The sequence below is a fragment of the Carcharhinus amblyrhynchos genome, chromosome 25 (genome assembly GCF_965287045.1).
Source record: "Carcharhinus amblyrhynchos chromosome 25, sCarAmb.v2.hapA, whole genome shotgun sequence".
Lineage (NCBI taxonomy): Eukaryota > Metazoa > Chordata > Chondrichthyes > Carcharhiniformes > Carcharhinidae > Carcharhinus > Carcharhinus amblyrhynchos.
The window spans coordinates 8,811,454-8,824,460 of NC_137348.1; the positions used below are offsets into that span (position 1 = coordinate 8,811,454).

The following is a 13,007-nucleotide window of genomic DNA, read 5'->3' on the forward strand; positions in this document are numbered from 1 at the left end:
TTTTAAGGAGTTCTTTGTTCGGCAGTGATTATTCAAAGAGACCAACCATCACAGGAAGGATACTTCAGAGAATATGAAGATGGATTTAAGTCAAGGATATTTCTTGACCAGGGTTTTCCTAAACTCGGTAGTATCTGTTTTCAATTAAATAGTTAAAGTTGATAGTTAGTCAAAGTTAATATGCAGTTTAAGGGTTAAAGTTCAGTAAAGTTCCCTGTGACTGCATGGGTTTCCTCTGGGTGCGCCAGTTTCCTCCCATAGTCTGAAAGACGTGCTGGTTAGGTGTATTGGCCATGCTAAATTCTCCCTCAGTGTACCCAAACAGGCACTGGAGCGTGGCGACTAGGGGATTTTCACAGTAGTTGCATTGCAGTGTTAACAGAAGCCTACTTGTGACACTGATAAATAAAATAAAAAATGTTTTAACTGTTCACAGATAAAATGCTGTTGGAACTCAAGTAAATCCTAGCTGTACTGTATATAAAGTGATATTACATTTAGAATTAGACTCCATCTCCTGGACGCTTTTAATATTACACCCTATAATTCGGAAGAGCACAGCATTGTTCACACACATTGAGCATCAGCTGTGGGCTGGAGCATGTCTATTTCTTGTTGCCACAAAGATACAAGGCTCCAGGCCTCATAAGATAATGAAAGTTTATGTAGGATTACATTAAAATGCAATGAAGTTACTGTGAAAATCCTCTAGTCGCCACACTCTGGCACCTGTTTGGGTACACTGAGGAAGAATTTAGCATGGCCAATGCACCCTAACCAGCACATCTTTCAGACTGTGAGACCGAACCAGAAGAAACCCACACAGACACGGGGAGAACGTGCAGACTCTACACAGATAGTGAACTGAGATGGAAATCGAAGCGGGTCCCTGGCACTGTGAGGCAGCAGTGCTAACCACTGAGCCACCGTGCTGCTCCATATCAGGCCTCTGGTCAAGGGAACCAGCTTTGGAAAAGATAGGGGGGTTGGGGGTGCTGAAAGTCACATCCCCCCTCATTCCCCCTTTCCCGAACCTCCATTCCACCCCCACTTCCTCCACCCCTGCCCCTCTGTCCCCCCACTTGCCCCCGCACCCATGGTCATCACCCCATAATTCCCATCTGCCTTCACTCACTGGCTTGGTGTCCCTTAGCAATCCTGGGTCTCTGGTTGCTGCATTGTTCCACCACATTCCTGCCTCTGATTGGTTGGCAACTCTGGGAGGGCCACTGGGGACCTTAATGCTGGGGAAGGTCCAACAATGGCCACTGAAGTGCCTGAAGAGCTGGAGATCCCATCAGGCCCCATCCCACAGAACCGACAGATCTTCCCCGATGGTTCTCCAGCCAGTGAACAAGACCCCGTCAGCCTAACAGAATCCCGGTCACTGCCTCCAGAACTCACTGCTGCTCGCACCTCAGGACTCACTGACCCTCACACCCCAGGACTCACTGACCCTCACACCCCAGGACTCACTGACCCTCACACCCCAGGACTCACTGACCCTCACACCCCAGGACTCACTGTCCCTCACACCCCAGGACTCACTGTCCCTCACACCCCAGGACTCACTGACCCTCACACCCCAGGACTCACTGACCCTCACACCCCAGGACTCACTGACCCTCACACCCCAGGACTCACTGACCCTCACACCCCAGGACTCACTGACCCTCACACCCCAGGACTCACTGACCCTCACACCCCAGGACTCACTGACCCTCACACCCCTGATCTCACTGTCCCTAAGTCTTTGGGACTGACTGCCCCACAGATTCGGGACTTCCTGCTCTTCAGACCCTGAAACCTAAACTCCTTCTAGACCAGCTCCCCCTCCCCCTCCCAGTTTCAGTCTCGAACCCTTTCCCACTGACTCTTCCTCTATAAAGTTACACAGGATGCCAGCACAGGAATAGGCCTTCAGGTCCATCCCTGTGTTCTGCTCTACACCTCTTCCCATTTCACTCCATCAGCTAGATTATCCCCCTATCCCCCTCATCTTTATCCCACTCTCAATTAAATATATCAATTAGATCCATTATTGCTGTTGGGTTTTCCATTTTCCTTGCCTGTTTTCTTTCACCTTGGTTCATTCTCATCTTTCAGAATGCAATTCCAGCACAGTTTCCCTCTGATTCCCAGAGATCCTGAATTCCCTTCCCCTTTCGTTTTTTTTGAATACCATTGCCCACTGGTCAATCTTACCATAGCAACCAGGCATGGAGACAAAAGGAGAATGTGCAAACTCTACTCAGACAGTGATCCAAGCCAGGAATCGAACACTGGTCCCTGGCATTGTGAGGCAGCATCACAAACCACTGTGAATATATTCAAGAGGTGGCTGGATATAGCACTTGGGGCAAATGGGAGCAAAGATTATGGGGAGAAAGCAGGATTAGGCCATTGAGTTGGACAATCAGCCATGATTGTGATGAATGGCAGAGCAGACTCGATGGGCCAAATGGCCTCCTTCTGCTCCTATCTTCTATGTTTCCCAACTGCCCTTGGGAAAGTAAGGAGGGGCAAAATGGGTGGCATGGTAGCACAGTGGTTAGCACTGCTGCTTCACAGCTCCGGGGTCCTGGGTTTGATTCCCAGCTCGGGTCACTGTCTGTGTGGAGTTTGCACATTCTCCTCGTGTCTGTGTGGGTTTCCTCCAGGTGCTCCAGTTTCCTCCCGCAGTCCAAAGATGTGCAGGTCAGGTTGATTGGCCATGCTAAAATTGCCCCTTAGTGTCCTGGGATGTGTAGGTTAGAGGGATTAGTGGGTAAATGGGCAGGGATATGGGGATAGGGCCTGGGTGGGATTGTAGTCGGTGCAGACTCGATGGGCTGAAAGGCCTCTTTCTGCACTGTAGTGATCTATGATTCTATGAATAAATATTGGCCAGCCAGCGACACCCATGTACCATAAATGAATACACAAAAATGAAAGGCAATAAAGAGACAATCACAGCTTGCTAACCTCCACAAAGACACAGCTTTATTTAAATAGAGGAGGCCTCGAATACACAGATACGTCATTTCTGTATTTGCCACAGTTCACTTTCAAAGCATAAATACACCTTTAACATCAGATTTAATTTATTTCACCATGAATATCATATACATAGATTTCAAATCAAATGCCTGTATACCAGATATTTATTGTATTAATATATACCATCACGGTTTGATTTAAACTAAAACGCTACACAGGAGCATGACAGGTTCCTTGTTTCGCCCTGAAACACACATCAACACATGGAAGAGAATTACTTGAGACACGGTCGCCGAATGTTTATTACAGAGCGCCAAAAACATAGAAGAATGATACACGCAGGAGCGATACTTTCTGGATATACGCAACAGCGAGTTATGCAAGACATCAGAGCATGTGGTCTATATATATATATATTTGTGTTGTTCCGCTTCAGGGGTTAAGACAGGATGCTTGAAGAGACTCGACGCACGGCAAGCGAAAACGGGCTAGAATTTCAAACAGGGACACTGGGCTCCCACTTTTCCAAGGGGGTCACCACTCAGTTTGCCTGAAAGTTGAGAGAGAGAGAGAGAGAGAGCGAACACAACAGAGAGAGAGAGAAAGAGGAAGAGAAAGAGAGAGAGGAATAATCAAGCCAGTAGTGGTTGGTTAAACCAGCACAAGTCAAACAGACAAAAATACTACAACGGGTTGGTGGGAAAGCATAAACAAAGGAAAGTGAGCCGTTTTATTAAATGGATTATATGGAAAAAAATGACATTTTTACTTACGATGCCCAAAGGTTTCTCTTATTTTGGATTGAATCCTGCACCCGAGGAAGAGGTGACATTTATCCTAACACCAGTTTGCTGTAAACAACAGCCAGCAGTTCAAGTGCGTGGCTTTTGCTGCCATGGTTTTTGGTAGCCAGGGAATGGGACACTTTCCCCGGTACCAGCACCGCTGCATTAGCCTTGAGTGCTCTTATCTCCAGTAGACAGAGGGTTAAAAACCCACTCCATGCAGCCCCCATCAACCTGTCTTCCCATCCCTATCCCCCCATCAGCCCTGCACCACTTGCTGCACCAACAGGGCTTCCTTCCCATTCACCAGACTGATTCCTGGCATGGCAGGATTGTCATGTGAGGAAAGCCCAGGTCGACTGGACCTGTATTCACTGAAGATGAGAAGCATGAGAGGGGATCACATTGAAATAAATAAAATTCTGATCGGGCTGGACAGACTGGATGCAGGGGTGTTGCTTCCTCTGGCTGGAGGATCTAGAACAATAGGGTCACAGTCAACGAAGGGTCATCTAGACTTGAAACATTGGCTCTATCCTCTCTCCACAGATGCTATCAGACCTGCTGAGATTTTCCAACATTTTCTGTCACCGTTTCAGATTCCAGAATCCGCAATATTTTGCTTTTAAGGTCAGCCCTGTATCCCACTTTTGCCATCCAGTCAAAAGCCAGGAAGTTATGCTGGATCCTTTATAAAATCCTGGTTAGGCCTCAGCCTGTGGTATTGTGTTCATTTCTGGTCATTGCACTTTAGAAAAAGTGTCTTTCGTTAAGGGCGAGAGAGGATGTGGAAGGGATGTACTGGAATGGGAGCAGGGCTGAAGAAATTCAGCTAGATGGAGAGACCAGAGAGGCTGAGAACATGGGCTTCTCGGCCTTTTGACTTGGACAGGATCAAGCTCAAGATCAGGCGTAATGCCTACTCTTGTCAACTTGACTCTAGCCTGTGGGGACCATGAATTGGATCCAATTTGAACTTGAATTGGTTTTTGGAGCAAGCAAGGAGATGGGTTAAGAGCTTGTCCTATCCACTCTGCACATTAGCTTTGACTTTCAAAGAGTCAAGTGCCGACACAGAGCCTCCTTATTTGAATATGGGAATCCTTTGAGCTTTCATAACAGCTCCTTCTTTCTCCAAACCTCTGCCCAAGTTGTGGAGAAATAAATAAAAATTTGAAAAACGAAAACAGAATAATTCTCCTCAGAACAAAAAAAAGATTAAGGGGTGATTTCAAGAGGGAGGTGAAGAGTTTTGTCAGATTTAAGAAGGACGAGTTGTTCCCACTGGCAGGGAGGTCAGTGTTGTGGAGATGCTGGCGTTGGACTGGGGTAAACACAGTAAGAAGTCTCATAACACCAGCTTAACGTTCAACAGGTTTATTTGGTAGCAAACGCCACTGCGTTTGCTACCAAATAAACCTGTTGGACTTTAAGCTGTTGTTGTGAGACTTCTTACAGGCAGGTCAATGGGTAAAGAACATAGAGCTAAGGTAAGCAAATTGGCAACAGAAATTGGAGCAGAGATGAAGGGAGTTTTTATACGTAGCAGCGAGTTATAACAATCTGGAGTACACTGTCTGCTGGGGTGGTGAAGTTGTTGAAAGTAGCATCCAAAAGTGAACTGGATAAGTGCTTGAAGGAAAGAAACTTGCAAAGCTGAGGGGAAAGAGCAGGGGAAATGAGATTCATTGGACAGTACTTTCAAAGTGTCAAGTGCTGACACAGAGCCTTCTTCTTTGAACTGGGGAATCCTAGACCAGCTCCTGGATTATTCATCTCCCTCTCCCTCAAGATTTGAGAGACAACAGAACGAGATCCAAGGCAACAGCGAATGACAGGTATCTGGAATGTTTGCTTTTAACAATCTGAGATTCTTCACAAACAACCACGGAAATATCAAAACCATCTAACTGGACCGAGATTGGAAACTTTACAAAGACAGGATTACAGACCAAGTGGTTATAGAGTCGAGAAAAAGGTGGGACAACAAGCTACCACATCTGTCTAGGAGGTGGGGTGGGGGGGGGGGGGAGCGGAGGCATTCTCACACATTATAGGACTATAACTGTTTACACCACAGCCATGTCAGGATTGGCTATTCCAGGGATTTGAGTGATGGAATTAGAAGGAGAGGTTGGATATGCTGGGACTTTTTTCCCTGGAGCGTAGGAGGCGTAGGGGTGATCTTAAAGAGGTCTATAAAATAATGAGGGGCCTGAATTAGCTAGATAATTATTAACATCTTTTCCCAAAGGTAGGGGAGCCTAAAACTAGAGGGCATAGGTTTAAGGTGAGAGGGGAGAGATACAAAAGGGTCCAGAGGGGCAATTTTTTTACACAGAGAGTGGTGAGTGTCTGGAACGAGCTGCCAGAGGCTGTAGTTGAGGCCGGTACAATTTTGTCTTTTAACAAGCATTTAGACAGTTACATGGGTAAGATGGGTGTAGAGGGATATGGGCCAAACGCAGGCAATTGGGACTAAATTAGTGGTACAAACTGGGTGACATGGGCAATAAGAACATAAGGAAAAGGAGCAGGAGTAGGCCACCTAGCCCTTCAAGCCTGCCCCGCCATTCAATAAGATCATGGCTGACCTGTTGTGACTCAGTTCCACTTTCCCGCCCTCTCCCCATAACCCTTAATCCCCTTGCCTATCAAAAACCTATCAACCCGTGTCTTAAATATATTTAGCGAGGCAGCCTCCACCACTTCAACGGGCAGAGAATTCCAGAGATTCACCACCCTTTGAGTGAAGAAGTTCCTCCTCAACTCCGTTCTAAACCGCCCCCCCTTTATCTTGAGGCTGTGCCCTCTAGTCCTACGGCAAGTTGGGCCGAAGGGCCTGTCTCCTGCTGTAAACCTCTGTGAGTCTATGGGCGGGATTTTATGGCCTTGTTCAGGTGAGAACGGCAATTCCCACCTGAGGTCAATGGAAATTTCCGCTGTCGGACTCTCCGATTGTGCGGCGGGTGGGATGGTTAGAGTCCCGGCCTCAGACTCGAATTGAACCAACGCACTCACAACGTTTTAATTCACTCGGAACAACTTTGTGAGGATTCTCTCCTCGTGAGAACTGTTTGATGGCGAGCAGGGGGTGGTGGTATGAGAGAGATGGACGGGAAATAAGTGCCTCATTGTGTCACGTCGAACGTGACGTGGCTGGCACTAAGTTGAGGTACTTTTACATGATAAATGTTTGTCTTTTTTCTTTGCCGAGCTTTGGCATTCCTTCCATGGAGGCAAAGCCCCTTCCCGCCCCTTCCCCAGACAGCCGCAAACACAAGTTAATAAATAACGTTAATACAAGCTATTTGCATAGCCACTGTGGAAATAAATCGGATTGACTTAACCTAACTGTAAATTTAGCTTGGAGAATTGCAACAATGGAAGCGTCAGCAGGGCAGATGAGGTCAGGAATAAGATGCTATTCACTAAATCTGCAATGTATATTCTTTGCAATGTCTGCTTCGTAAATACATTTCCATACATGTACAAGTTGACAATGCACTTGACTAGCAGAGAGACCACATGGTAAGAAGACTGTATGCCTATACTACACTGACACGTAAGAGAGAGTGGGACGGGTGGGGAAGTTGGGGAGGGTGACCTCAGCGCAAAGCAGCACCCCACCCCGCTCCAGCAACCTGCTCTGAAATCTAAGAGGCTGGCCTCAATCAGTCGGACAATAGCCGTTCGGATAGGCGAGATGGGAGGTCTCCTGCTTCTGCGGGAGGGGAAGGCACCATGAAAGGAACAGAGGCCAAAAAAAGGAAAGAAAACCAAAAAAAAAGAACAAAACACACGTCAGTCGACCATCACAGCACAGTGCAATCTTTCTTTACCTGCCTGGCTCACCAACTGATGGGAGGGAGCTTCAGAAATAAAATCCTCGAGTGGCCAGCCACTGGCGGTTCGAGCTCCGCCAGCCTCTCTCTCCCCGCTTAACGCCATATAGGGGTTTCTCTGGCCAAGCCACACTGATTGTGGAGGTGGATTTAGAGTACAAGTGACAGGTCAACACATCTGTCAGAGGGAGGACTTGCTCACAACGTTACGTGCTTGTACCTTAGCCATGTCAACAACTGTTGTGTCCCTCGATTTTGACAGCGCGTTGTTGGCAAAGCAAGGAGTCACATTCTTTTCTATAAGAGATTGCTTGCTGCTCCCATTGCTGTAAATTGCATGAACCCATCCAAATTGGCTTTTTACATGAACCCGCAGATGTCCTCCTGTCCCATCAGCTGGATTACCCCAGGCAAGACTTTCTTTTCGGGGGCTGAAGGTGACAATTTCCCCAAAGAATGCGGCATTGTTCAATGTGTTGAGTGGGTGGTTGGGCCTGGAGTGGGTGGGCTGGGGTGGGGGGGAGAGGGATGTTAGGGTGGGCACAGGCTCAGACCGACTTATCCTAGGGTCTGTGCGAGAAACAGAGTGCATCCCAAAACCCTGAGGAAGCCATTATTCTCATCGACCAAACTAACATCAGGGGCAAAATAAGAGAAAGGCCGGGTCATGGATTAATGGGCAGAGATGTATCAGGTTCAAGTTTAGGGTCAAATTAGGCTTTTCCTCCATGTTATCCCAGCAACACTGACTGGGATAAGTCTCCAGTGGATATCAGAAGCCTCCAGCATCTTGTGTCAAGGACCAATCCAGTCAAAAGTGAGGGCGATGCATGCATGCCTGAGAATGTACCACAGTATCAAACGCACACTGTAGATTATCAACGGAACAAAAATCACAAACCCAGCACTAACATTACACACAGCCTCAGGTTATAACTAATTAGTTCAATTAAACATGCCTCTAATCATTATGTCTCATTATGAGACTTCACCAAGGAGCATTCTGGGAGAAATCGTCACAGTCACCCTGACTGTATAGTGGAGAGAGGAAGAAGCCATCCAGGGGCAAACAGGAGAAGAGCATCCAATAGAGGCAGCAGAGAGACTTCACTGAGAAACACTCTGTCTTCCAGAACCAATTTTTGAGGCACGTATATAGTTTTAAGTTTTGAAATGTTATGACTGTACTTTATATAGAACTGTAAAAAGTTTTAATTCTGCACTGTTTGCAATTCAAAGACATGTAGATTTGCAATGGTTTATTTGAGATTTTTATGAATAAAGTATATTTTTGTAAAAAAAACTCTGTCTTCCAGAACCGCTCTCGGCCTTTTGGCTAAGGTCAAGTGTAGTTTTGCTGTCCTGCACTTGATAGTAGTCAATGAGGTTACACTGACACTTCATCTCAAACAATTTTTTTCAAAATAGCATTTGGAGAATCTGCAAATGAGATCAAGCACTGGAGGGGGTGCAATGGCTGCTCCTATCAGCTTGGATCATGTAGATCAAGCCCAAGACTGGAAGAAACCAACCTGCCTTGTTAGCTTGGATCTGGACTGTCTCATTGGTTGAGCCTTTGAATTGTACTTTGATTGGATACAGCTAAAACAAAAATTCTAGGAGAAGTCATCGCAGTCACCCGGACTGGTGTCAAGGAGCAGTTAAACCTGAATTACTAAATTAGTGTTTCCCTCCCTCCTCCTCTAATCAAAAAAAAATGCACTGTGAGGAGGGCAAGCAAGGTGTGGTCTTACCCTGCTGCTGTTGTAGGGTACACAAGGGAAAGAGCTGATTGGTAAGTAGAAAGGTCAGATAAGTATTTAATCATTTTAATCACTTGTTTCAGAGGTAATTTCTGTGGTTTATAGTTTGTAAAGGTTATATGCAGTAGTAATGAGGGGCAGGGAATAAGTACTCCAGAGAATTGGATATGATCCTTCAAAAGTTTAATTTAAAGGGGTAAGACATGACAGGAGAGCTCCGAGCTCCTGGTGCTCCACGTGGGAGATCAGGAACGGTTCCAGTGCCTGGGGCTAGCATTGTCCTCCAGGAAGTGTCTCCAGCTGCAGCTCCTGGAAGCCAGAATTTCGGAGCTGGAACAGCAGCTAGGGACATTGTGGAGCATCTGAGAGGTGGACAGTATCATGGATAGCAAGTATAAAGAGGTGGTCACACCACAGGCTCAGATTCTGCAGGCAGAGAGGGAATGGGTGACCACCAGACAGAGCAAGAGAGCTAGGCAGGCAGTGCTGGATTCTCCTGTGGCTATTCCCCTGCAAAACAGATGTACCACTTTGGAATGGCCTTTCAGGAGAAAATACAACATCCAAATCCGTTGCACCATGGTTGGTTCTGCTGCAGAGGGGAGGAGTAGAAAGTGTGGGAATGCAATAGTTATAGGGGATTCAATTGTAAAGGGAATAGGTAGGCATTTCGGTGGCCGCAAGCGAAACTCCAGGATGGTACGTTGCCTCCCTGGTGCTGGGGTCAAGGATATCTCGGAGCAGTTGCAGGACATTCTGAATGGGGAGGGCAAACAGCCAGGGTTCATAGTACATGTTTGTACAAACAACTTAGGTGAAAAAAGGAATGAGGTCCTAAAAGCAAAATATAGGGAGCTAGGAAGCAAGCTGAAAAGTAGGACCTCAAAGATAGTGATCACAGGATTACTCCCTGTGCCATGTGCCAGTCAAAGTAGAGACAGCAGGATTCATTGTATGAATATGTGGCTGAAAAGATGGTGTGATGGGGAGAATTTCAGATACTTAGGGCATTGGGACCAGTTCTGGGGGAGGTGGGACCTGTACAAACTGGACGGGTTACACCTGATCAGGATTGGGACTGATGTCTTTGGGGTGGATTGGGGGGGGGGGGGGGCTTGCCAGAGTGGTTGGGGAGGGTTTAAACAATATGGCAGGGAAGTGGGAACCTTTGCAAGAATTCAGGGCAGGGGGAATTAAGAACAAGAGGAAAACACAGTAAGGAGAATAAGGAAAGTGTTAAGCAGAGAAATCAAGGGCCGGAGTCAGATGAGGACTGAATAAAAAAAAATAGGAAAGGGAAAAGAAATATTAAAAATGCCCACCTTAAAGTTTTATATCTGAATGCTCAGAGCATTCGAAACAAAATGGATGAATTAGTTGCACAGGTAGATGTAAAGGGGTAGATTCAGAAAGAATGTTCCCAATGGTGGGGGAGTCCAGAACGAGGGGTCATAGTTTGAGGATAAGGGGTAAACCTTTTAGAACTGAGGTGAGGAGAAATTTCTTCACCCAGAGGGTGGTGAATGTGTGGAATTCATTACCACAGAAAGTAGTTGAGGCTAAAATGTTGTGATTTCAAGAAGAAATTAGAGATAGCTCTTGGGGCTAAAGGGATCAAGGGAAATGGGAGGAAGGGGGGATCAGGATATTGAATTTGATGATCAGCCATGGTCAAGATGAATGGCGGAGCAGGCTCGAAGGGCCAAATGGCCTACTGCTCCTTCTAGTTTCTATGTTTTTATGTCTCCAGTGTGACAATCCAATAACTCCATGCCTTGTTATTCCCAAGACCAAGCTTGTATTTAATACAACATTTAGAATTTTTGAATTTTCAATTATTAAATGAAATGCAGGTGATTATCATTAGATCAGTGGGATTAACAGTCTGACACATTTGGGCGAACACTTTTTGTGTGGTCTTTGATCCAGTTCCAATTTAGCATAGTGTTACCCCAGCAACCGATTCCTTTAGTATTAATTTACACATAATGTTACGAAGATGAAGTTCAAGCAACGTACTGTAAAAGATGGCACACCATAGACTACATAAAGAGATACAACTACAGAACGAATTGTAATGCACAACAGTCACTAAAGATAATTTAGTTAGGCCTCAGGCAGGGTGCTCAGCCATGGTCATTCACCTTACACAACTGGTTTCTGATCCACCTGAAGCAAAGAGATCATTAGCTTCCAAATCAGCACCAACCTCACATTACCCAGTATCATCACCATTAAATAATCACTGGATCAGGGTACTTGGTTGCTAGGGAACCTTGGCCTTAGGCCTCAGGCCTCATTTAGTAGCAACTGTCTGGAAGAGGCCAGATGCTCACTCCAGATTGAAAGGCAAATTCAGTGATTTTGCTCATTTAGGCCTTTAAAAAACATCAAAAGAAAACAACCCAAGGAAATTCACAAAGACTTGCGGACACATGCACATTGAATTGAAGGCTTCATTGCCGGGACGACCAAGAGCCTGGCCTGGCTCAGGGCTTTTAAGAAGATGTGGAGATGCTGGTGTTGGACTGGGGTAAGCACAGTAAGAAGTCTCACAACACCAGGTTGAAGTCCAACAGGTTTATTTGGTAGCACAAGCCACTAGTTTTGGGAGCGCTGCCCCTTCTGGCCAGAGAGGAGGATGGACATTGTTCAGGGAGCAAGATAGAAACTGGCCAGAGAGGATGGACACTGGCCAGAAAGCAGGATGGACACTGGCCAGGGAGGAGGATGGACACTAGCCAGAGAGGATGATGGACACTGGCCAGAGAGAAGAATAGACATTGGCCAGAGAGGAGAATGGACACTGGCCAGATGGAGGATGGGCACTGTCCAGAGAAAAGGATAGACACTGGCCAAGGAGGAGGATAAATGCTGGCCAGACAGCTGGATGGGCACTGACCAGAGAACAGGATGGACACTGGCCAGAGAGAAAGATAGACACTTGCAAGAGAGGATGGACACTAGCCAGAGAGAAGGATAAACACTGGCCAGGGAGGAAGATGGACGCTAGCCAGGGAGGATGGATGCTGGCCAGGGAGGATGGACAACAGCCAGAGAGGAATTTAGACTTGGAGGAAAGGGAATTGGGCCCAAAGATAAGGGTTTTGACCGTACCAATATTTAACTGTGAAAACTGTGGCTCTTGCAAAAATGGATATAAGACAAACAATAAGAAAACACAAGCATACAGAAGGAGTCAAGAGGGGTGGTGGAGAGGTAGAGCTGGGTCTTCTTAACATTTACAGAGAAGCTGACCCCATGTCTGCCAATGTTACTGCAAAGGGGCAGTATATCGGCGTGGGTGAATGGATAGAATCTTGGGGAGTCCTGAAGGTGATGGTAGAAGATAGGAAGAAAAGCCATTGCTGCAGATACTCTGGGCAGGACTGTTTAACTAAGAGTGGACTCAGGTAAGGGCAGTCCCACTGAGCTGGACAAGGAAGAAGGATGTTGTGGTTGGCCATGTCAATGGTGGCAGAGAGATTGAGGAGGATTGTAATATACCACAAATCCAGGCTGCTTAATTCCTGTGGGAGGGGGACACGTAATTGGTGTGATTCCAGTAGAGTGTTGCAGGAAACATGGGCAAGGATGTGGGATGCATTGTCTTGTGAGAGGAAGGGGAGATTGGC

General features: G+C 46.5%; 1 protein-coding gene across 4 annotated transcripts in view; it reads right to left on the minus strand.

Moving 5' to 3' along the window:
- Positions 1 to 2,972: 2,972 nt before the first annotated feature.
- Positions 2,973 to 13,007, minus strand: part of LOC145358427 (dynamin-1) — a 263,584-nt gene continuing 253,549 nt past the window's right edge. For all 4 annotated transcript variants that reach the window (XM_080212495.1, XM_080212493.1, XM_080212496.1 and 1 more), the window contains one exon: positions 2,973 to 3,529. The gene's annotated coding sequence lies outside the window, so the exon portion shown is untranslated. The remainder of the gene's footprint in view (positions 3,530 to 13,007) is intronic.